This window comes from Dipodomys merriami, unplaced genomic scaffold (assembly GCF_024711535.1).
Source record: "Dipodomys merriami isolate MVZ:Mamm:240054 unplaced genomic scaffold, mDipMer1.0.p SCAF_397, whole genome shotgun sequence".
Classification (NCBI taxonomy): Eukaryota; Metazoa; Chordata; class Mammalia; order Rodentia; family Heteromyidae; genus Dipodomys; species Dipodomys merriami.
In genome coordinates, this window is record NW_027205570.1 from 146,957 (window position 1) to 172,524 (window position 25,568).

At 36.8% G+C, this 25,568-nt stretch overlaps 1 non-coding gene across 1 annotated transcript; it reads right to left on the minus strand.

Annotated features, from left to right (window-relative positions):
* Positions 1-521: 521 nt before the first annotated feature.
* On the minus strand, positions 522-628 carry LOC138805504 (U6 spliceosomal RNA). The gene has a single exon (XR_011365573.1). It is a non-coding gene; the product is annotated as a U6 spliceosomal RNA (small nuclear RNA).
* Positions 629-25,568: the final 24,940 nt, after the last annotated feature.

The window sequence follows — 25,568 nt, forward strand, 5'->3', positions numbered from 1 at the left end:
TTCCCTTAACATCATCTTGTCTGGTATTATGCACATAACGTTTGAGCTTTTCAGCTTATTCCAGACATATATTCGTTATTGAAAATAAGGGAAACCATGGGACTTATGTTTTTTGGGACTTGGCTTACTTCACTCAATAAATTTTTTTTACAAGTCTTTCTACTTCCTAACAAATTGGGAGATGTCATTCTTGCTGATAGAGGCATAGAATTCCATTGTGTATATATACCACATTTTCTTGATCTATTCATCTAATGGGGGCATCTGGGTTAGTTCCATATCTTAGCTATCGTAAATAATGCTGCAATAACCATAGTTGTGCTGGTAGTTTTAGTATGGTCTTGTTTGTGATCATTTGGGTAAATCCCCAAAAGTGGGATTGCTGTCATAGCGGAGCTTTATGTAGAGTCTTTTGAGGAACCTCCATACTGCTTTCCAAAGTAATTGAACAAGTTTACACTCCCACCAAGAATGCAGTACGGTTCCCTTGGGGCCACATCCCTTCTAGCATCTGTTTTTGTAAAAATATGGAATGCTTCACGAATTTGCATGTCATCCTTGCACAGGGGCTATGCTAATCTTCTCTGTATCGTTCCAATGTTAGTGTATGTGATGCTGAATTGAGCAAAGAACATTTTTTATATAAAGTACAGTTTATTGATTTTATTGAACTAATAATTTTTTATTAAACTAGTAAGTTCAAAACTAGTAAGTTCAAAAGAATTATTGTGAAATTTTAGAACCATGTATTTCTTACATAAGCACACATTTAAGAATAAAATCAAGACTGACATGTCAAAACAAAGTAATTCCAGATATTTGTTATTCAAGAAATGTGTAGGAGGAGGAATTCAATTATTCTATAAAAGGCACCTGTCATAATGAAGTGTTAAGGTTTGTTAAAAGTTTTAATGTTTTACACATGTTTAATTTTGGGATTTTGCTTATATATGCCAAAATTAGGATTGTTTGGCAAGTATAAAACTTTTCTATAAAGTATTTAAGATTTACGGTAGCAGCTATTAACTACTAAATATTTACATTTCAGAGTTTATAGAAACCTTATTAATGAGAAGTTGCAAAGTCTTTGTGTAAAGAAGTAGAGTGAAGAGTTAAGACTATGTTAACTACACAGTTTCTGTTAAAACATTAGGGCTAACTTCCTTTATATGTTAGTGAGGAAAAAATGATGATGTAAGTCATAAACAAATGATGAGATGAGCCATAAATAGTCATCTTAGTGGGAAACTTTAAGACTATGCATATTCTATAAAACTCTGGTTGAACATCAATACCTTAGCCAGTGTTAAATGTACAGAAATATGAAAACATAATAAAATCTAATATGTCTACACTTCAAATACTGAAAATACTGATAATTGTTTTGTTTTTATTTTATTAATCATTAATATTTAATTATTGGGTTTCTTTATTTGTAGAATTGTTTTCCTTGTTGTAATATAATACAACATTTGGTAAGTCATCATTAGGAGGTACTTTGAGAAGCTTACTGGGATCGCCAAACCAGGTTTTATAGGTGAATGTGAATTTACAAAGAGGAAAATTAAAAACAAAATATTTATTAAAAAATGATCAAGTAGAGTCTGAATCAGGAGTGTTGATAAATGCTTAGCCCTAGGCTGAAGCAGCAGTATTACTGAGTTAAAGCCATAAAAGTGAGAGACTTTTTGTTGTATTTTTTATTTTGACTTTGGTGGTCATGGGGCTTGAACTCTGGGGCCTGAGTGCTATACCTCAGCTCAAGGCTAGCAGTACCACTGAGGCGCAGTACCACTTCCATCTTTTTCTGCTTATGTGGTGCCGAGGAATGAAACCAAGGGCTTCATGAATGCAAGGCAAGCACTCTACCACTGATCCACCTTCCCAGCACCTGAGAGACTATGTTTTCAAAAATCATTTAAACAACATTTGATTTCTGATTTGGGTTATGTTATGAAATATATGAATATCTTTTTATATTTTTGTGAATTGTAATACTTCTAAATTTATACTAACTTTAGCCACTTTATCCTTTTCAAAGTTATGAAATATCTCTGAGAGTTTGTTTTTGTGAAGATTGTTTTTGCATTTATAATTTCTTCTGAGTCACATTTATTTTTATCAAAATAACTTTATATTTCATGTTGATATGTTGTCATACATCAAATATCTTCAAATGTACAATTAGAGTCTAAAGATAGCAGTATGAATATTCTCATACAGCTCTTGTTTATCTGTTATGCACTTTCAGTATTATGATATTTCTCTCTCACTCTCACACTCTCTCATTTCCTCTCTTTCACTTACATGCTCCATGTCTGCTACTTAGAATTTCTGCTGCTCTACTATTATCATTCAGGATCCATGGGTTTTGTGGGAACATGATAGCGACCATCACTTACCCTTGCATTCTTTAAGAGTTATAAGAGTGATGTGATATTATTCTCTAACATTTAAATGGCAAAACACCAAATCTATTAATTCCTTTTCAATTTTACTACTATTATAAATTTTATCACATAACAATCATTGGGATGGATAAGATACTGTGACCTGTGTCCTAAAAAGTTCTTTTTCTTTTACAAACAATCTTTTTCTTTTATTATCAGTAAGTACATGCAATGAAAACAAAGCTATACTATGGAAAGTAGACTAAAGATGGTCCCAAGGATGAAAACAAAGGAATGGGGGAAGTGAGTACAAAGGATGCCCATTTATCATGTACACTTTGTGAGAATGACAATATGCTGGGATCTATAGATTAAATCACTGAACAACTGATATATATATATATATATATATATATATATATATGCACATATATTTATATATGTATATTTATTTACATATGCATATATGTGTGTATATTTCCTTATACATGTACACATGTAAGTTACTATACTCACATACATATACACATGTATACATGCACACATGGAGCAAGACACATAATTACAGCCAATACAAGTTTCATTACTTGCTGATTATGCCTTAGACAGAATGCTTGGAACAATATATATTGAAGATGTATTTGTCTCTAAGAGTTTCTTATCTCTTAAAACTGGTAGGTTTAGAGAGATTCGACTTACAAAATGCAGTACAAGTGACAGCAAATCACTCGGAAGTCTCAGTAAGTATAGGTCATGTGTTGTCTCCATGCTCCCTACGGGATGTTTGCTCTTGTAAGCACTCTAAACAACCAGAGTAGCTGGAGAATACCCAGGTAAAGAATAAAGTATAAGGCTTTAAATGGCATCCTTACTTGAGCTCTTTTCCAACAGCCAGCATGAATTCCTAAGCAGATGAGTGAGTCCTCAGAGAACTGGACTCTACATATACATTTAACCAACCTATATGAAAAGTTCTATGACAGAAATGCTGACTGAGGTCCTGCTGATTTGCTGGCCAAGAAAATAAGAAAAAAAGAAAGTACTTTTTAATGTTTTAATGTTTGAGAATAATTTGTAATCTGTCAATAAATGTGTAGAACACAATTATACCAACTGACATAAAAATGATGGCGTTTCATTTATGTGCTTTTGGAGTTGGCGAGTGACCTTAGGTGTGTCTACACGAGCAGAATAAGCATAAATCAAGCCAGCATTTCTTCATTTAAGATATAAAGAAAGGATACAGGTTTACCCATTGGAACAATGAGATGTACAAGACACTCGACCAGAGTGGGAGGTGAAGGGGGGAGGTGGGGAGGTGTGAAGGGAAAGGAGGGTAGGGGAAAAACAAAGGAGGGGGCAACAATGCTCAATAAGAAATGTACTCATTACATTATGTAACTGTAACCCTTCTGTACAGTATATTTACAACAAAAATATATATTAAAAAGATACAAGGAAAACTTCTACACTTATATGAAGTTGTATTTGTCACTCAATATCAGTAAAGTATTGGTTTTAGGACCACAGGCTTATCACTTTGGATAATCAAAATCTCTACGTGAACACAATATATTATTTAAGTTAGAATCTGCCCACAAGCTAGTGCAGTGAACTTGCTATGAGAATTTTTACTACGTTCTATGTTTATAATGAAAAATAAAAGTATATGCACTATCAACAGATACAAATTTTATTCAGATAAGTTTTGTCTGCAGTTTGTGGATGGAATTGGGAAAGCAATTTTGAAAAAAAAATTCATCAAAAAGACTAGTCTGAAAATTGTAACAAGGAGCTAATACAACATCATTGAATAATATGGAACTCCAAGAGAAGTACTTCCATTGAGACAATATCAGAAAGTGTATCAACTCAAAGACTTTTTAGAAATGCAGCTGCTAGAATTCTCATGGAGAGCTTTCATAACACTTTGTGAAGCACAAGTCAGAACCTCACTGAAGTGTAGATGGTTTTCCCTCAACTTTCTGTCATGTTCAGTCATTATTAATGAACATATAGCTAGTCTTCAATAATCCTTTAATAAAATGTTGATGGAGTGTTTATATGCAGAAAGGCTGGGAAGGCTAACTTTTTCCAATTAGGACAGTCTATTCTATGATCCAGCTGAAAGAAAGCTAGGTAAGCATCCATTTATAACCTTCTGAATAATTGTGATTCTGCCCTCATCACATATCTATCCATACCTGTGACTGAGTGAGAGGATTTTAAAAGAATTTAGTTATTTAAAATTTATATTTAGGGTTTCGGGAAGATGGCGGCAAAGAACCTGGAGGCTAAACAAGCTCTTGCATAGAAAGCAGTTTTAGTGCTCCAGTGAACAGTCCTAAGCCAGAGAATCACACCAAGTGTGCCATCACAGTTCAGAGAGTTATGTCAGAGAGGGAAAATCCAGGCAAGGAGACAAATCTGAGCACTTGCCAGCAACTGCCGCTGCCACGGGAGCTGAAGCATCCATACCCACCATACCTGAAAGACAGAGAGGCCGAGACAAACGTGCCAGATGCAGCGGGTGAGTAGATTCTACTCAACTCAAGCAAGAACTGACAAGAAGCAGTCATCTTCATCCTGTAGATCACAGAACAGAGATGACCCAGGAACCAAGACTATGGCATTAGTAGAAGGCTGAAATCCTCACTCCTCCTCATGGAGCAGAGGAGAGAAGGTCACCCCTCCCCCCCACTACCGAAGATCTCCATCTTTGATACTGACAAAGGCCTGGCTGAGCATCTAGCTCCAACTCAGGCCTTGGAAGAAAACAATACAGTCATTGAGTAGGTCACAGGAAGCTAACCTGACCTGCCAGGCTCAGCTTCACCCAGGAAAATCACCCAGCCTGCGCCACCATCCAAAGCAGTGTCTTTCTTCACTGGGTAAACAGAGCCAGAGGTTGCCCCTCCCACTAGCAGCCTTGACAATCAATTGAAATTCGGTAAACATAAATCTGGAGAATGTCTCCAGGTTGTGCTCTGTGAGTTTCTCAGAAGCTAGCCCCTCAGGGAAAAGCTACTGTTCACTGAAAGGCCTCAACTCTACCCAGAACCTAGACTCATCACAGCATCTCCAAACTAGAGAAAACAGCCATCTCCCTCTTTTGTGATACTCAAAGCAGATCTCCCTCCCATTGAACTAGCCTGGGAGGAGGATCAGAAAATCCTGTGTAAAGCATACCATTTTTCTACCTGCTCAAACAAACTGATTTAAGAAACCAGCAAAGCAACAGGAAAATCAAACACCATAAGCAGACCATAGACTCCAGCAAGAGACTGTTATGGACACAAGGGAGATACAGGATCTTCCCATCCCCCCCCAAAAAAAGGAAAGAACTCTTTTTTTATAACTTTTATTAAATTTTTTAAAATACTTTTTAATTTTTAACTTAAAATTTTTTCTATTAACTTCTTTTTCTTCTAATATTTTTATTTTAGGGGTATATGTGTGTGTGCTTTTTTCTTTCTTTTTTTTTATCTCTACTCACCTTTTGATCCTTTTTTTCTTCCTTTCTCATTCTTTTGACTTTTTCTTCTCTTTCATTCTTCTTTATGTGACTGAATTGCTGTTCCGCTCTTCAAATATACCCGTAGTCAATTAATAGACCTTACCCCCCAATGTGTACACACTTAATGCAGAAATTTATTACTCAATTCAAAACCTCTTAAACTTAAATTCCTTAATAGCAGTACAACCTCTTTATATCTATATAATATTTTAAGCATTTTTCTTTTTAAGTTTTTCATGTCTCCTTTCCATCCCTCTCCTCTTATCCTATCCATGTTCTTCTCTGAATATTGCATTTTTAAATTTTCATAATTTTGAAGTGTTTCACTTTTTAATTTTAATTTTTGTTTTTCTATTATTTCTTGTCTCTTTTTTTCTTTCTCCTTCATTTTCTCTCTAATATCATTTCTCCAGGCTATTCCCCGCTTTGAGATTAGGACTTAGTTAACTCTCCTTCTACTTTTCCACATCCCTCTATTCCTATTTTTACCCACATCGCTCCCTAAACATTAAAATTTCTGGTTTGCCAAATTCTTCTTTGTGTTTCGTAGCCCATTAATACATAGTAGTTTGAGGTTTAATAGATATTTCTGTTGAACAACATTGTATCTGCACACTTTTGACTGTGAAACTAAAGACTTTGGTTGATGCTTGCCTAAAGATAGTGTTCTAGAACAAAACTGGTGTTACTCTCATCCCAAATGAGCAGATCAAGCCAGAAAAACATAACAAAAATGGCAAGTCCGGGTATGTCAACTCCCACTCATGGTAATCAGGGGACAGGACAGATAATGAATAATCCAGAGGAGAGCTCCTAAAAAGCTCTCTAAACACTACTGGTAAACAGGGTAAATGAAAATATTAAAAATCTGCAAAGGACTCTGTGTGAGCATGACAGGGAGAGAGAGGATGCAAAGCAAAGGTCTATACGAGAATATCCTGAGCATGAAGAAGCTACTCAAAGACTGATACAGCAATTGCATGAGCAGCTTGATAAATCTCCAAGAGAAATAAAGGAATTGCGTGAGATGGCTGAGAACAGACAAAGAGAAAATCAGGAATGGCATGAGCAGGATGAGAACACTCAAAGAGAACTACAGATATTGCATGAAAGTGAGGAAGCTAAAAAAGGAATAATACAAGAATTCAGAGAGTGGGAGGAGAATAGACAAAGATTACTAGAGGCATTCATGGAATCCACAAACAGAGAGCTGAAAGAAGTCAGGGAGACCACAAAGAGAATAGAGCACAACAGAAGGAATGGAAGTCCAAGGAAACCATAACCAATCAATTAAATGATTTGAAATTAAACACAACACCAAATTAAGGAAGTAAAGAAGTTCATACAATATCTAAAACAAAGCTCCAACAAAGAATGTGAAGCCATAAAAACCGACCAACTAGGGAGAAAAAAAAAAAGAAAGTCTTTATAGTAGGTTAGACCATGCAGAAGATCAAATTTCGGGCATTGAAGACAACGTAGATATATAGAAAAAGAACATACAACCATCCAGGACAAATCCAAGAAATATGATAGATTTAATAAACACTTGGAAGACACCATCAGAAGGCCTAATCTGAGGATAATGGGTGTAGAGGAGAACCTAGACACAGAAGATAATGGTCTAGGAAATGTGTTTAACAGGATCCTAGCAGAGAACATCCCAAACATGCAAAAAGAAAGACCTATTCCCATACAAGAATCTTTTAGACACCCAAATAGACCAGAACAGAACAGGCTATGACATCGTCAGTTTATAATTCACAAAGGATCAATTCAGACCAAGGAAATGATCCTTAAAGTTTCTCTATAAAGGAAACCAATTAGAATCACCTCAGATTTCTCATCAGAGACAATCAAAACAAGAAGAACCTGGAATGGTGTATGCCCGGCCCTAAAGACAAACAAATATCAACCAAGAATAATGTACCCAGCTAAACTCTCCTTCATAATCAAAGGTCAAATATAACCCTTCCATAGCAAAGAAAAATGGAAGCAATATATCTCCACAAAACCAGCCCTACAAAAGATTCTTTAAAATGTCCTAAACAGAGAAAACCAACAAGACTACAATAAAGGCCAAAAACCTCACCCAAACTGAGAATCCAAGAACCATAGGAAGAACCCAGTTGCCACAGCAACTGGGTTCTAGAAATCCCAAATACCTCTCAGTCCTATCTCTCAACATTAACGAACTTAACTCTACAATTAAGGGACATAGAGTCTCTAGATTAAAAAGAAAGATCCTTCTATCTGCTGCCTTCAGGATTCACATCTTACCCATAAAAACAAACACATTTTCAATGTGAAAGTCTGGAACAAAATCTACCAAGCAAGCAGCCCCCATAAACAGGCAGTGTTGCAATTCTAATATCAGATTAATAGACTTCATATTAAAATTAGTGAGAAGAGATAAAGAAGTTTGCTACATACTCATTAAGGGATCTCTCATTCAGGAGGACATTACAATTCTAAATATCTATGATCCCAAAAACGAAGTACCCAAATTTATCCAAGAAACACTACTCTCCCTCAAATCCCACATAGATCCAAAGACAATAATTGTTGGGGATTTTAACACATCACTCTCCCCACTAGATAGATCAACTCGGCAAAAACTCAACAGAGAAAACGCAGATCTAAACAAATGCATAGATCAACTAGATTTAACAGACATCTACCATATATTTCACCCAGCAGCATGAGACTATACGTTTCCTTCAACAGCACATGGATACATTTTCCAAAATAAACAACATTTTAGGCCACAAGGCAAACTTGTCCAAATTCAGAAACACTGAAGTTATACCTTGCATTCACTCAGACCACAGGGGAATAAAATTAGAACTCAACACAAAAAAGCACCCAAAGAAAGTCCTGTAACACATGGAGGCTGATCAACACACTATTGAATCATGATTGGATCATGGAAGAGATTAGAAAGGAAATTCAAATCTTCAAATATTCAACAAAAATGAACACACAAAATAGCAGCTTCTCTGGGACACAGCAAAGGCAGTACTCAGAGGCAAATTTATAGCTCTGTTTCTACACCAACCAATTAGAGAGATCTGAAACCAACAAATTAATGAGACATCTGAGCCTCCTTGAGAAAGAGCAGTAAGATAAACTCCAATCCAGTAGACAGTAAGAAATTATTACAAGTCAATCAGAATTAAATGAATTAGAATACAAAAAACCATAGAATGAATCGATAAAACAAAGAGTTTGTTTGAAAAAATTAACAAAATTGCTGTCAGAAAACAAATCTTGTCAGAAAATTAATAGAACACACCCAAATAAATAAACTCAGAGAGGAGAATGGAAACATCGCCGCAGAAACAACCAAGATTCAGAATATTATCAGGGAAACTTTATGCTAATAAGTTTGAGAACTTGACAGAAATGGACTTTTTCCTATCAAATATTGACATGACAAAACTAAAGCAAGATGAGTGAAACTATGTTAATAGGCCCAGATCAAGCATTGAAATAGAAACAGCAATGAGACATCTCATCAAAGAAAAGCCCAGGGACAGATGGTTTTACAGCAGAATTCTACAAGGCCTTCAAAGCAGAGCTCACACCAATAATCCTCCAATGCTTCAATGAAATTGAAAGAGAAAGTTCACTATCGAACTCATTCTATGAAGCCATCATAACACACATCCCAAAACCAGGGAGGGACTCATCAAGGAAAGAGAACCATAGTCCCATTTCTTTGATCAACATTGATGCAAAACTTCTAAAAAAATTATGGCCAATTGACTTCAACAATTCATCCAAAAAACCATACACCATCATCAAACAGGATTCATTCCAGGGATGCAAAGCTGGTTCAATATACATAAATCAATTAGTATAATTAATCACATCATCAGGAACAAGGATAAGAACCACATGGTTATCTCAATAGATGCAGAAAAAACGTTTGACAAGATCCAACACGCCTTTATGATGAAGGTTATGGAAAAATTAGGAATTGTTGGAACATTCCTCAATACAATAAAGGCTATATGTGACAAACATACAGCCAGCATTATACTTAATTGTAAGAAACAAAAGCCATTTCCTCTTAAATCAGGAATGAGACAAGGATGCCCATTCTCTCCACTTCTTTTCAATTTGGTATTAGAGTGCCTAGATAAAGCAATAAGTCAAGATGCAAACATAAATTGTCTCCAAATAGGGAAAGAAGAAATAAAACTCTCCCTCTTTGCAGATGACATGATCTTGTATTTAAAGAATCCCATAGACTCCACTCCCAAATTAGTCAAGCTGATTCAAATCTTTGGCAAAGGAGAAGGATATAAAATTAACCCCACAAAATCAATGACTTTTCTGTATGCCAACAATGAGAAAAGTGTGACTGAAATTAGGAAAGCAACTCCATTCGAAACAGCCCCACAAAAAATAAAATACCTAGTAATCTACTTAACCAATGAAGTGAAGGACCTCTATGATGAAAACTTTAAAAACTTGAAAAAGGAAATCAAAACAGAACTTAGAAAGTGCCAAAAACTCCGATGTTCCTGGTTTGGAAAGGTAAATATCGTGAAAATGACAACACTTCCGAAGCTATCTACAAATTCAATGCAATATCTATCAATATTCTAGCCTCATTCTTCAAGGAAATAGATAAGTCAATCCAAAAATTTATATGGAACAATAAAAGGCCCCGAATAGCAAAAATGATCCTTAACAGAAAGAACAGTGCTGGAGGAATTTCAATACTGAGTTTCAAACTCTACTACAAATCCATAGTTATCAAAACAGCTTGGTACATGAACAATGGAATAGAATTGAAAACACGGAAATGAACCTACATACCTATAGCTATCTAATCTTAGATAAGGGAGCTAAAAAATAGAATGAAAGAAAGACAGCCTCTTCAGCAAATGGTGCTGGCAAAATTGGTTAACTACTTGTAGAAAACAAAAGTAGATCCATATAGAACACCCTGCACCAGAATCAAATCCAAATGGATCAAAGACCTCATAGTCAAATTAGACACTCTGAAAACATTACAGGATGGAATAGGAGAAACCCTAGGTCTCCTTGGCACAGGCTGAAATTTTCTTAATAGAGACCCAGAAACACAACAAATCAAAGAAAGTTTGGACAAATGGGATTGCATGAAATTGCAGAGCTTCTGCATGGCAAAGGACATAACTAGCAAGATCAATAGAAAGCCCACAGATTGGGAGAAGATCTTTACTAGCCATACAACGGAAAAGGGTCTCATATCTAAAATATAGCTTGAACTCAAAAATTGAATCCCCCAACAACAAATCTTCAAAGAAACAACTGCCCAATATATAAGTAGGCTAAAGACTTAAAGAGAAACTTCTCTGAAGGGGAAAGGAGGATGGCCAATAGACACAGGAAGAAATGCCCAACCTCCCTAGCCATAAAAGAAATGCACATCAAAACAACATTGAGATACCACCGCACTCCAGTTGGATCGGCTATAATCAAGAACTCTAATAACAGATGCTGGAGGGGATGTGGACAGAAGGCAGCCCTAATGCACTGTTGGTGGAAGTGTAATCTTGTTCAACCACTTTGTAAAGCAGTATGGACGTTCCTTAAAAGACTCCACATAGAGCTCCCTTATGACCCAGCAATTCCACTTTTGGGTATTTACGGAAATGTTCACAAATAAGACCACACTAAAGCTACCAGCACGACTATGTTTATTGCAGCATTGTTCAACATTGCTAAGATATGGAACTAACCCAGATGCTCCTTAGTAGATGAATGGATCAAGAAAATGTGCTATATTTACACAATGGAATTCTATGTCCCCATCAGGAAGAATGATATTGCACCATTCATTAGGAAATGGAAAGAGTTGGAAAAAATTATATTAAATGAATAAGCCAGCCCCAAAGAAACGTAGGTCCCATGGTTTCCCTTATTTGCAATAACTAGTATATATCTGAGTCAAGCAGAAAAGGTCAGATAAGTTGATGTTAGGGAAATGAACCCTAAGATATGTATTCAAATGAATTTTTTCTTTCATGTGATTGTATCTAACACATTTATAAGATTATTTTTTGTTGTTTTGTATGTCCCTCCCCCACGGTATAAACCTTGCTTTCCTTGTACTTTATGTCGGTATAATTTGTGGAGGGAAAGGGAAAAAACAAATCATTTAAATAGGGATACAGTTGGACTCATTGTAACAATGAGATGTACAAGATGTTATGTTGAAAACGAACTGTACAATTTTTGTGGGGAGGGAATAAGTGGGGAGAACTGGGAGAGAATGTGTAGGTATGGGAAGGGGAAACAAAGTTAGAGGCTACAATGTTTGATAAGAAATGTACTCATTATCTTACCCATGTAACTGTAACCCCTCTGTACAGTATTTTCACAACAACCAAAAAATATTAAATTTAAATATGGAATGAAATTAGTTCCAATAATGCATTGCATTAAGATGTTTAGAAACAAGTGAGAAAATTAAAGGTCTATAAGATTTTTTTGGAAGTGAAGGGATATAGGAATTTGGTTCTCTAGTTTAAGCAATTTGCAAAAGCAATAGGCAAAACAAAATTTCAATTTACAGCAGACTTGCACATTAAATGTTGTATGTTGAAAGGGACACAAGCCTCAACAATATGTCAATGCTCTCTTCTCATTTATTTCTAAAGGTTTATGCTTCTGGTCTCTTAATATCATAACTTCCAAAAATTATCTTTATCTAGTTGTGCAAAGGGGTTTTGCTTCATCATGTCAGTGTTGAATAGAGTGTATATGCATTTGAATATGCAGTGCCTCTGGATCATTGTCAAACTTTCCATTTTTCTTCGGCCCCTTACCCTAACCCCACTTATCCCTTCAAGTTTCCTACTTATATTGTCACATGTGTACATTAAGTACTATGATTGTATTAGTCCACCATTTCCTTCTCCATTCTTCTACCATACTCACTTTTAGCCCAGATCCCCTTTTAAGACTTGCAATATCTAGTATAGGTATGAGTCAAGCGGAAAATGTCAGATAATGTGATGTTAGGAAAATGAACCCTTAAATATGTATTTTAATGCTTTCGTTTCTTTCATGCATGTGTTTCTAACGCATTTATAAGATTATTTCTTTGTTGCTTTGTATGTCCCTCCCCCACAGTGTAACCCCCGCTTTCACTATATTTGATGTCAGTATAACATGTGGAGGAGATGGGGACAAACAAGTCGTTTAAGGATTCAGGTGGACCTGTTGCAACAATGAGAAGTACAAAATGTCATGTCAAAACCAACTTTACAATGTCGGTGTGGGGGGAGAGGGGGGTATAATTGGTTGGGGGGAGTGGGGAGGCTGGGAAGGGAGGTGAAGGGTAAACAAAGGAGGAGGCTGCAATGCTTGGTAAGAAATGTATGCATTATCCTGCCCATGTAATTGTAGCCCCTCTGTACAGTATGTTCTCAAATAAAATAAAATAGAATTAAAAAAAAAGAAAAAAAAACTTGTTTCAACTTCATAGTTTTTTGTTAAATATCTCTAATTTGGCATTTGGCTATGGGCTTGCCCCATCCTTTCTTCTGTTTGACCTATACAAGTGAGTATATTTCTCCACATTTCTAATCTGTGAATGGCTGAGATATGTCTCCTTTACTATTCACCTTCTGTCCTAAATTTAAAATTGTAATTTCAGGGCCATCCATTAGAGCATTTTTATTCTCTACACACTGAAGAGAATTTCCATGCTCTCAGCTTTATGTTATCTATCATGAATTTCCATCGCTTATCACTTCAGCAGTCTAAATTTAAAGTCATATTTTCTGCATTATATTCACACAGTTTAAGTGAATATCAAGGGTAATTTTCATAGCATTGGAAGTTTAGGGACAATCTTCAATTTCTGATGATAGAAGCAGGGGTCAGTTTTAATTTTCAGATTCCACTATGTAGTGACCCCTGTAGTCTTCTAAATTTTCAATAAATTTCGAGTTAGTTTTTATTAATAATTTAAAAAGTTTTATTTCAGTATTTGAAATGCTGCTCCATGTTCCCCATCTTCCCCACTAGTTCAGGTTAAGGCTCCTTTGTCTTTATTTTTTGAGAGGCCAAGGGATGTGGGCAAACAGAGAGATGATCATTACTCAAGTATCTCCTTCTCTTCTGTTTCTGCTGTTCTTGTTGAGAGGAAGACTGGAGCAGGGAACAAGAGTGATGCTTGACTTCACCATACAAGGGAGTATTCCTGGCATGTCCATTATTGTTTCTCAGAATCAATTAAAGTGCTTACTCTTGCCTTCTCTGTAACAGTAACCTCACAGTGGCTTCCTTGGTTCAGGAGGAAGCATACTAACAGGTTATTAGCTGCAAATTGGTATTTTATATCTCAGCATACTACTACCAAATATAGAAAGCTTTGTCTACATAAATGCAAATGTACTGATTGTCCAACAATACCTTAGTGAGGAGTAGACAATTCTACTCAGCAACCCCCTCCTCTCGTATCCTGTCTTCGACTTCCCTACCTTCATTTACCCTCCCTTCCTTTCTTCTTTCTTTGTGTCTCTTTCCTCCATATTCATCTTTATCTTCTCTCTTTTTCCCTTCCAGTAGCAAGTGCTTTGGTTTATCAGACAACACATAAATAATTGAACAAATATTTCTTTCTACTCTTTTTGTGATTATTTATTCTTAAGAAATGAAGTCTAGCACATCACCAGTGGCTTACACCTAGATAGTAGGTAGGTTCAAATTTGACAATTGCAATTAGAAGCTATTCCAAGTAGATAAACCTAAGAGATTCTTTTCTCTACTGTGGTAAAAGGAAGAAGTGAAGGTGTGGCTCAGGTGGTAAAGAGCAAACATTGAGCATTAAAGACCAGATAGAGCTCAAGGCCAGGAGTTCAAACCCCATTACCAGTACAATATTTAAAAAAAAAATAATCCTTTCTCTTTGAAAATTGGTATTTTTCCAAAAATTCATACCCAGGGCAATTTTTAAGGTCCAAGACTATTTTTAAGGCTCTTTCACATCTTAAACTGATTCTTCTGCTTGATTCATATTATGGAAAATAGGAGTCAGACTTCATAGTATAAAGTATGCACATTACTGAACAGTTCTTACCATTTTTAATGTAAAGGATGCATGAGAGAGGAATTCACCACACTTGGTTGAGTTAGATTTGACACATTGACAGACTTTTACAAGTAAATGAGGGTCTGTTTACATGTAAAGAAGTCTCTCTCTCTCTCTCTCTCTCTATATATATATATGGTTTTCTAGGAGAGAGAACGAGCTAGCTGTTGTCCAAGTTTGAATCAGAGTAAGTTTATTCCTATGATAGGGTAAAGAGAATCTCATCTCATAGAACACTTTGCAGGCAGTAATTTCAAAAGGATTAAAAACCCATGTCTATATTTTTGTTTTTTGTTTTTTTTGGTTTTTTTGGTCGGTCGTGGGGCTTGAACTCTGGGCCTGGGTGCTGTCCCTCAGCTTTTCAGATCAAAGCAAGCTCTCTACCACTTGAGCTACAGCGCCACTTCCCCATGTCTATAAATTTGAACAGCCAAGTTTTTACAAACAAAAAAACAGTTTTCTGAACCAAAAAAATAAGTTAGAGCAAAAGGAACTATGTTAAATAGAGTTAATGGCTGAGGGATATGTGTAAATGAATTCTGTAATCACAAATAAACTATAAGTTTTTCATCATATCCCTAACAACAATCTTCAAGATAGGCCTTGCTAAATCTGTCATAGAGGACTGCGTTTATGCTATTGTCAGTTTTTTTAGGGTCCAATATCTTTCACAGTCGCTTGGGTTGCAAACTGCTCACACCATATGCAGTGTCTAGAAACAATTGCTGTCTAGCTAGACACCTAAGGGATTTTTTGTGCTTCTCTGGCTTAGGACTGTTCAATGGAACTCTAAAACTGCTTTTTATGCAAGACCTTGTTTAGCCTCCAGCTTCTCCTCAGCCATCTTCTAGTTTTTAATCCTTTTGAAATTACTGTCTGCATAGTGTTCTATGAGATGAAATTTTCTTTACAGTATCATAGGAATAAACTTACTCTAATTCCAACTTGGACTGTAGCTAGTTTATTCCCTCCCCTAGAAAACCATCTGTCCAGTCTTCTTTATATGTCAACAAATGCTCATTTACTTGCAAAAGTCTGCCAGTGATTCAAACCTAACTCACCCAAGTGATGTGAATTCCTCTCCCATGTTTCCCTTACATTAAAAATGGTAAACATGTGCATGTTTAGCCATGCACATACTTTTTAATTGAAAGTGTGGTTCCTATTTTCCATAATGTAAATTAAGCAGAGGAATCAAGTTAAGAAGTGAAAGAGCCTTTGAAAGAGTCTTTGACCTTGAAAATTTTCCTGAGTATGAATTTTTGGAGAAATTTCCCCATTCAAACAGGTAGGACACATTTTTTATATTGTCCTGTTACTTGGGTTTGAACTCCTGGCCTTGAGTTATATCTGGGATTTAATTCTCAATGTTTGGACTATATCACCTCACCCCCAACTTTACTTCTTCCTTTTACCACAAATGGAGAAAAGAATCTCTTAGGTTTGTCTACTTGGAATACCTTTGAATTGCAATTGTCAAATTTGAACCTACATAGTAGCTAGTTGTAAGCCACTGATGCTCTGCTAGAACTCAATTCTTAAAAATAAATCATCACAAAAAAGAGAAAAAAAATTCAATTATTTGTGTGTTGTCTGATAAATCAAATCACTTGCTACTGGAAGATAGAAAGCATGAAGTTAAAGATGAATATGGAGGATGGAAACACAAGGAAAGAAAAAGGAAAGGAGGGTAAATGAGGGGAGGGGAAGGGAGGATGTGAGAGGAGAGGCGTGCTGAGAAGAATTGTCTATTGGGTGTTATTGGACAATCAGTGCCTTTGCATTTATGTATCCAAAGCTTTATACTTTTGGTAGTAATAAGATGAAATATAAAATACCAATTTACACATAATAACCTGTTAGTGTGCTTCCTTCTGCACCAAGGGTAACACCGTGAAGTACTGTTACAAAGAAGGCAAGAGCAAGCAGTTTAAATGATTCTGAGAAACTATTATTTACATGCCAGGAATGCCCCCTTGTATTGTGAAGTCAAGCATCACTCTTGTTCTCTAATCTAGTCTTCCTCTCAACAAGAATAGCACACAGAGTTTCCGGGAAAATGGCAGAGGAGAAGCTGGAATCTGAACAAGCTCTCACATAGAAAGCAGTTTTAGAGTTCCAGTAAACAGCCCTAAGCCAGAGAATCACACCAAGTGTGCCATCACAGGACAGAGAGTTAGACAAGAGAGGGGAAACCAAGGCAAGAAGACACATCTGAGCGCTTGCCAGCACCTGCTGCAGCGGTGGCGGCAGGGTCACCGCGCCCACCGCAGCTGGAGCCATACCTGAGCACTCACACAGAGAGTCCTGGACAAAGGAGAAAGATGCAGCGGGCAAGCGGATTCTACTCAACACCAGCAAGAATCGACAAGGAGCGGACATCTTCATTCTGCAGTTTGCAGACCAGAGACGACCCAGGATCCAAGACTCGGCGTGAGTAGAAGCCCAACGTCCTCACTCCTTCTCAGGGAGCAGAGGAGGGAAGGCCACACCTCCCCGGCAGCACCAGTGACCTCAATCTTGGATACCAACAAAGCTAGGAGGAGCTGCCAGCTCCAACTCAGGCCTTGGAATAAAACGAGTCATTTAGCAGGTCATAAGAACTTAACTGCGAAGTAACCTGCCAGACTCATCTCCATCCAAAGAAAAGTCACCCAGCTCAGGCGCCAGCCATTAGAGTGGCATTCCTCACTGGGTAACCAGAGCCAGAGGCTGCCCCTCCCTCTCGCAGCCTCCACAATCAATTGAAAAACAGAAACCCTGAGAATGGCTCCAGTTTGGGCTCTGTGAGTTTTTTCACAAAATAGCCCCAGGGAAAAGCTACTGATTGTTGAAAGGCCTCCCCACTGCATCCCCCACTTTTGTGATCACCCTCCATTAAACTAATCTGGGAGGGGGATCTCAAAATCTTGGGTAAAGCAGAGCATTTTTCTGCCTGTTCGAACAAACTGAGTTAAGAAACCAATGAAGCCACAGGACCTCAAGCTGACCAGAGACTCCAACAAGAGGCTGGTTACAGACAAAAGGGAGATACAGGATTCTTCCCACCCCACCCAAAAACATTTAAAAAAAAATCAAAGAACTTTTTTCTTCTTCTTTTCTTTTCTTTTTTTTTGTTCTCTATTTTTTGGTACCTTATATATATAAATTTTTTTCCTTTTCTAAAAATTTTATTAATCTTTAATTCTTGCTTTTTTGAAAAAATAATTGTTTTCCAGTAACTTTTTTTTCCTCTTATAATTTTTATTTTAGGAATACGTGAATGTGTGTTTTCCTTTCTTTTCTTGTCTTCTTTCTCTTTTTCTTTCTTTCTTAACTATCTTTTTTTTTGTTTTTTGTCTAGCTGTACTGCACTTCTGATCTTTTTTCTCCCTTTCTTATCCTTTGCACCTTATGCTCTCTTTTGATCTTCTTTAGGTGACTTAACTCTTGTCTTGCACATCCTCAGATAAACCCGTAGTTAACTAGTAGACCCTATCCCCCATTGTGTACACACTTAATCCAGAAATTTATTACTCAAATCAAAACCTCTGAGACTTAAGTTCCTTAATAGCAGTACTAACTCTTTATACCTATATAATATTTTAAGCATTTTTTTAAGGTTTTCACTTCTCTATATCACATCCCTTCTCTTTGCTCACATTCCTCTCTAAATAGATGGTCTTTTAATCACCATAATAATATTAATTTTTACGTTTCTATTTTTTTCTGGTCTCTTTTCATTTCCCTTTCCCTTTCTTCTTTTTCTCTCTCTCTCTACTTGCATCCTACCCAACCTATTTCCTGCATTGAAATTAGGACATAGTTAACTCTCCCTGTGCCTCCCCACACCAATCTATTCCTATTTTTTACCGACATCTCTCCCTAATCCTAATAATTTCTGGTTTTCCAAATTCTTCTCTGCCGTTCGAAGCCCATTAACATATAGTTGTTTGATGTTGAATAGATGTACCTGTTGAACTAGATTGTATTTGTAGATTATTGACTGTACAAATGCAAACTATAATTGATGGTTGCCTTAAGATAGTGTTCTAGCACAAAACTGGTGCTATTTTCATGTCAAATGGGCAGAGTAAGCCGGAAAAAAACACAAGAAAAATGGCAAATCTGGATATCTCAATTCCCAATCTTGATAATCAGGGGTCAGAACAGATAATGAATAATCCAGAGGAGAGTTCCCAAATAGCTCGAAAAACACTGCTGGCAAACATGATAAATGAGAAGTTTGACAACTTACAAAGGACTCTGTATGAGCGTGAAAGGGAGAGAGAAGTGGCATCCCAAAAGCGTATACAGGAATATCATAAGCGTGAGGAAGCTACTCAAAAACTGATACAGGATTTGTGTGAACAACTTGAGAATACTCAAAGAGAAAGGGAGGAATGGCGTGAGCAGGCTGAGAACACTCAAAAAGAACTTGCAGGAATCCCACGAACGGGAGTAAAGAGAACTACAGGAATCCCATGAACGGGAGGAAGCTAATCAAAGAGTAATACATGAATTAAGAGACCAGGTAGAGAATACACAAAGATCACTAAAGGCATTCATGGAATCCATTAACAAAGAGCTGAAGGAAGTCAGGGAGACCACAAAGGGAATGCTGAATGGAACCCAACAGAAGGAATGGGAGTCCAAAGAAACCATAACCAATCAACTAAGTGATTTGAGAACAAACACTGAACACCAAATTAAGGAAGTAAAGAAATTCATACAAGACCTAAAACAGAGCTTCAACAAAGAACTTGAAGCCATCAAACCTGTCCAATTAGAAGGAAAAGAGATAAAAAACAAAGTAGAGAATCTTGACAGCAGGTTAGACCATGCAGAAGATCGAATCTCAGGGATTGAAGACAGCCTAGATATTATAGAGAAAGAACATACAACCATCCAAGACAAGTCCAAGAAATGGGATAGATCTATGCAACACCTGGAAGACACCATCAGAAGGCCTAATCTAAGGATAATGGGTGTAGAGGAACACATAGAAACAGAAGTTAATGGTCTAGGAAATTTGTTTAACAGGATCCTACCAGAGAACTTCCCAAACATACAAAAAGATAGGCCTATTCAGATACAAGAAGCTTTTGGAACACCATCTAGACGAGACCAGAATAGGACATCCCGCCATCACATTATAATCCACACAGGATCAACTCAGACCAAGGTAAAGATCCTTAACGCTGTCAAGGAGAATAGAGTAATCACCTATAAAGGGAAACCAATTAGAATCACCTCAGATTTCTCAGCAGAGACAATCAAAGCAAGAAGAGCCTGGAATGACGTATGCCATGCCCTAAAAACAAACATCTATCAACCAAGAATACTGTTCCCAGCGAAACTCTCCTTTATAACTGAAGGCCAAATAAAAACCTTCCATAGCAAAAAAAAATTCAACCAATACATCTCCACCAAATCAGCCCTACAAAAGATTCTTAAAGATGTCTTACACATAGAAAACAAACAATACCGCAGTAAAGGGCAAGAAACTGCACCCAAACTGAGAATCCAAGAACCATAGGAAGAACCCAGTCTTAGCAACCCCCAAGAAGGTGGATAACATGGCAGGAACTCCCAAATACCTCTCAGTCTTATCTCTCAACGTTAACGGACTGAACTCTCCAATTAAGCGACATAGACTGTCTAGTTGGATTAAAAAAACAAGACCCTTCTATCTGCTGCCTGCAGGAGTCACATCTTGCCCGTAAAAACAAACACATTTTCAATGTTAAAGGCTGGAACAAATCTACCAAGCAAACGGCCCCCATAAACAGGTGGGAGTTGCAATCCTAATATCAGATAAAATAGACTTCAAATTAAAATTCGTGAGAAGATATAAAGAAGGTAGGTACATACTAATTAAAGGATCTCTCCTTCAGGAGGATATTACAATTCTAAATATCAATTCGCCAAACAATTGAGCACCCAAATTTATCAAAGAAACACTACTTTCCCTCAAATCCCATATAGATCCAAAGACATTAATTGTTGGGGATTTTAAAACACCACTCTCCCCACTAGATAGATCAACTCGGCAAAAAGTCAACAGAGAAACTGCAGATCTAAACAGCTGCATAGATCAACTAGATTTAACAGACATCTACCAAACATTTCACCCAGCAGCATCAGAATACACGTTTTTCTCAACAGCACATGGAACATTTTCTAAAATAGACCACATTTTAGGCCACAAAGCAAACTTGTCTAAATTCAGAAACATGCTATTCAACAAAAATGAACACACAAATTACCAGCTCCTCTGGGACACAACAAAGGCAGTACTCAGAGGCAAGTTTATAGCTCTGAGCTCCTACATCAACAAATTGGAGAGATCTGAAACTAACAATTTAATGACACATCTAAACCTCCTTGAAAAATAGCAGCAAGATAAACCCCAATCCAGTAGACGGAAAGAAATAATCAAAATTAAATCAGAATTAAATGAAGTAGAATCCAAAGAAACTGTAGAAAGAATCAACAAAACAAAGAGGTGGTTCTTCGAAAAACTTAACAAAATTGACAGACACTTAGCAAATCCTCTCAGAAAAAGAAGAGAACACATCCAAATTATTAAACTCAGAGAAGAGAATGGAAACATCACCACGGAAACAACCAAGATTCAGAACATTATAAGGGAATACATCTCAAAACTTTATGCTAATATGTTTGAGAACTTGAGAGAAATGGACCTTTTCCTAGCAAATATTGACATGCCAAAACTAAACCAAGATGAGTTAAACTATCTTAAGAGGCCCATATCAAGCACTGAAATGGAAACAGCAATAAGAGCCCTCCCAGCTAAGAAAAGTCCAGGACCAGATTGTTTTACAGCGGAATTTTACAAGGCCTTCAAAGCAGAGCTCACAACAATACTCCTCCAACTCTTCAATGAAATTGAAAGAGAAAGCTCACTACCGAACACATTCTATGAAGCCATCATAACCCTCATCCCAAAACCAGGCAGGGACTCATCAAAGAAAGAGAACTATAGACCCATTTATTTGATGAATATTGATGCAAAACTTCTCAGCAAAATTTTGGCCAATCGAATTCAACAATTCACCCAAAAAATCATACATCACGATCAAACAGGATTCATTTCAGGGATGCAAAGCAGGTTCAATATACACAAATCAATTAGTATTATTCATCACATCAACAGGAGCAAGAATAAGAACCACATGGTTATCTCAATAGATACAGAAAAAGCATTCGACAAGATCCAACACCCCTTCATGATGAAGGTTTTGGAAAAATTAGGAATCTCATGGAACATTCCTCAATACAATAAAGGCTGTATATGACAAACCTACAGCCAGCATTATACTCAATGGTGAAAAAATAAAGCCATTTCCTCTTGACTCACGAACAAGACAAGGATGCCCACTCTATCAACTCCTCTTCAATCTAGTATTAGAATGTCTAGTTACAGCAATTAGACAAGATGCAGACATAAGGGGATCCAAATAGGGAAAGAAGAAATAAAACTCTCCCTCTTTGCAGATGACATGATCTTGTATTTAAAGAATCGCATAGACTCCACTCCCAAATTACTCAAGCTGATTCAAAACTTTGGCAAAGTAGCAGGTTATAAAATTAACCCCCCAAAATCGATGGCCTTTCTGTATGCCAACAAGGAGAAAAGTGTGGCTGAAATTAGGAAAGCAACTCCATTTGTAATAGCCCCACAAAAAATAAAATAACTAGGAATTAACTTAACTAAAGAAGTGAAGGACTTCTATGATGAAAACTTTAAAATCTTAAAAAAGGAAATCAACACAGAACTAAAAAAATGGCAAAACTGTCCATGCTCCTGGATTGGAAAGATTAACACCGTGAAAATGGCAATACTTCCCAAGGCTATATACAAATTCAATGCAATACCTATCAAAATTCCAACCTCATTCTTCAAGGAAATAGAAGAGGCAATCCAAAAATTCATATGGAACAATAAAAGACCCCGAATAGCAAAAACGCTCCTCAACGGAAAGAACACTGCTGGAGGAATATCAATACCAAATATCAAACTCTACTATGAAGCCATAGTAATCAAAACAGCTTGGTATTGGTATAAGAACAGACCTCAGGACCAATGGAATAGAATTGAAAACCCAGAAATGAACCTACAGACCTATAGCCATCTAATCTTCGATAAGGGAGCTAAAACAATATAATGGAAGAAAGACATCCTCTTCAGTAAATGGTGCTGGCAAAATTGGTTAACTACATGGAGAAAACTTAAGCTAGATCCTTATATATCACCCTGCACCAGAATCAACTCCAAATGGATCAAAGACCTTGAAGTCAAAGCAGACACTCTGAAAACATTACAGGATGGAATAGGAGAAACCCTAGGTCTCCTTGTCTCAGGCCGAAATTTTCTGAATAGAGACCCGGAAGCACAACAAATCAAAGAAAGGTTGGACAAATGGGATTGCATAAAGTTGCAGAGCTTTTGCCGGGCAAAAGACATAGCTAGCAAGATCAGTAGAAAACCCACGGATTGGGAGAAGATCTTTACTAGCCATACAACGGACAAGGGTCTCATATCTAAAATATACTTGGAACTCAAAAAATTAAATCCCCCAGAAACAAATCCTCAAAGAAACAACTGCCCAATAAGTAAGTGGGCGAAAGACTTAAAGAGAAACTTCTCTGAAGAAGAAAGAAGGATGGCCAATAGACACATGAAGAAATGTTCAACATCCCTAGCCATAAAAGTAATGCAAATCAAAACAACATTGAGATATCACCTCACCCCAATTAGAAAGGCAAAAATCAAGAACTCTAACAACAACAGATGCTGGAGGGGATGTGGACAGAAAGGAACCTTACTTCATTGTTGGTGGGAATGTAAACTTGTTCAACCACTTTTGAAAGCAGTATGGAGGTTCCTCAAAAGACTTCACGTAGATCTCCCCTATGACCCAGCAATCCCACTTTTGGGCATTTACCCAAATGTTTACAAACAAGACCACACTAAAGCTACCAGCACAACAATGTTTATTGCAGTATTATTTACCATAGCTAAGATATCGAACCAACCCAGATGTCCCTCAGCAGATTAATGGATCAACAAAATGTGGTAGATATACACAATGGAATTCTATGCCTCCATCAGAAAGAATGACATTACCCCATTTATTAGGAAATGGAAAAACTTGGAAAAAATTATATTAAGTGTAATAAGCCAGGCCCAAAGAAACATAGGTCCCATGGTTTCCCTTATTTGCAATATCTAGTATATGTATGAATCAAGCGGAAAAGTTCAGATAATGTGATCTTAGGAAAATGAACCATTAGATATGTATTTTAATGTTTTTTTTCTTTCATGCATGTGTTTCTAATGCATTTATAAGATTATCTCTTTGTTGCTTTGTATGTCACTCCCCCACAGTATAACCCCTGCTTTCACTATATTTGATTTCAGTATAACTTGTGGAGGAGTTGCGGAAAAACCAGTTGTTTAAGGATACAGGTGGACCTGTTGCAACAATGAGAAGTACAAGTTGTCATGTCCAAAACGAGCTTTACAATGTCGGTGCGGGGGGGGGGGATGACGGGGGAGGGAAGGCGAAGGATTGGTATTGGGGGGGAGGGGGGAGGCTGGGAAGGGATGTGAAGGGTAAACCAAAGGAGGAAGGTGCAATACTTGGTAAGAAATGTAAGCATTATCCTGCCCATGTAATTGTAACCCCTCTGTACAGTATGTTCACAAATAAAATAAAATGAAATTAAAAAAAAACAAGAATAACACAAAAGGAAGAGGAAGGATATATCTGAGTAATGATCATCTCTCTGTTTTCCCTCTTCCCTTGGCCTCTCAAATAATAAAGTCAAAGGAGACTTAACCTGAATTGGTGGGGGAAATGGGAGGAAAAAGTTCAGTCTAGCTTAATGTGAAAATTTTATAATAATTGGGGTATTGTTGCAAATACTGAAATAAAATGTTTGTAATTAGTAATAAAAAGTACCTCTAAATATATTGAAAATTTAGACTAAAAGGCTCATTCCATAGTGGAATGTACATAATTAAACTGACTAATGTTTCTATCATCAGAAATTGAAGACTGCTCCTAAACTTACAATACTAGATAAATTACCCTCGATATTCACTTAAAGTGTTTGAAAATGATGCAGAAAACATTACTCATGTAACTGTAACCCCTATGTACAATAAAAAATGGATACATTTAAAAAATAGTTTGCTGAAGTGATAAGTAGTAGAAATTCATGATGTATAGCATAATGCTGAGAGCATGGAAATTATTTTCCTTCCATCGTCTGTGTGTAGAGAAGAAAAAAGCTTTAATTGATGACCCTGAAGGACCAATTCTGAATTTAGGACAGAAGGTCAATAGTAATGGAAACCTATCTCAGCTATTCAGAGATTAGAAAAGTGGAGAAATAGCCTCATTTATGTAGGTCAAACATGGAAGAGAGAATGTTGCAAGCCCAAAGCCAAATGCCAAAATGGCAGAGAAATTTAACAAAATACCATGAAGTTGAAATAAGTCTTAAAAGGGAGAGCTGGGCTTAAGGGGAGTAGCGCAGAAGAATGGAG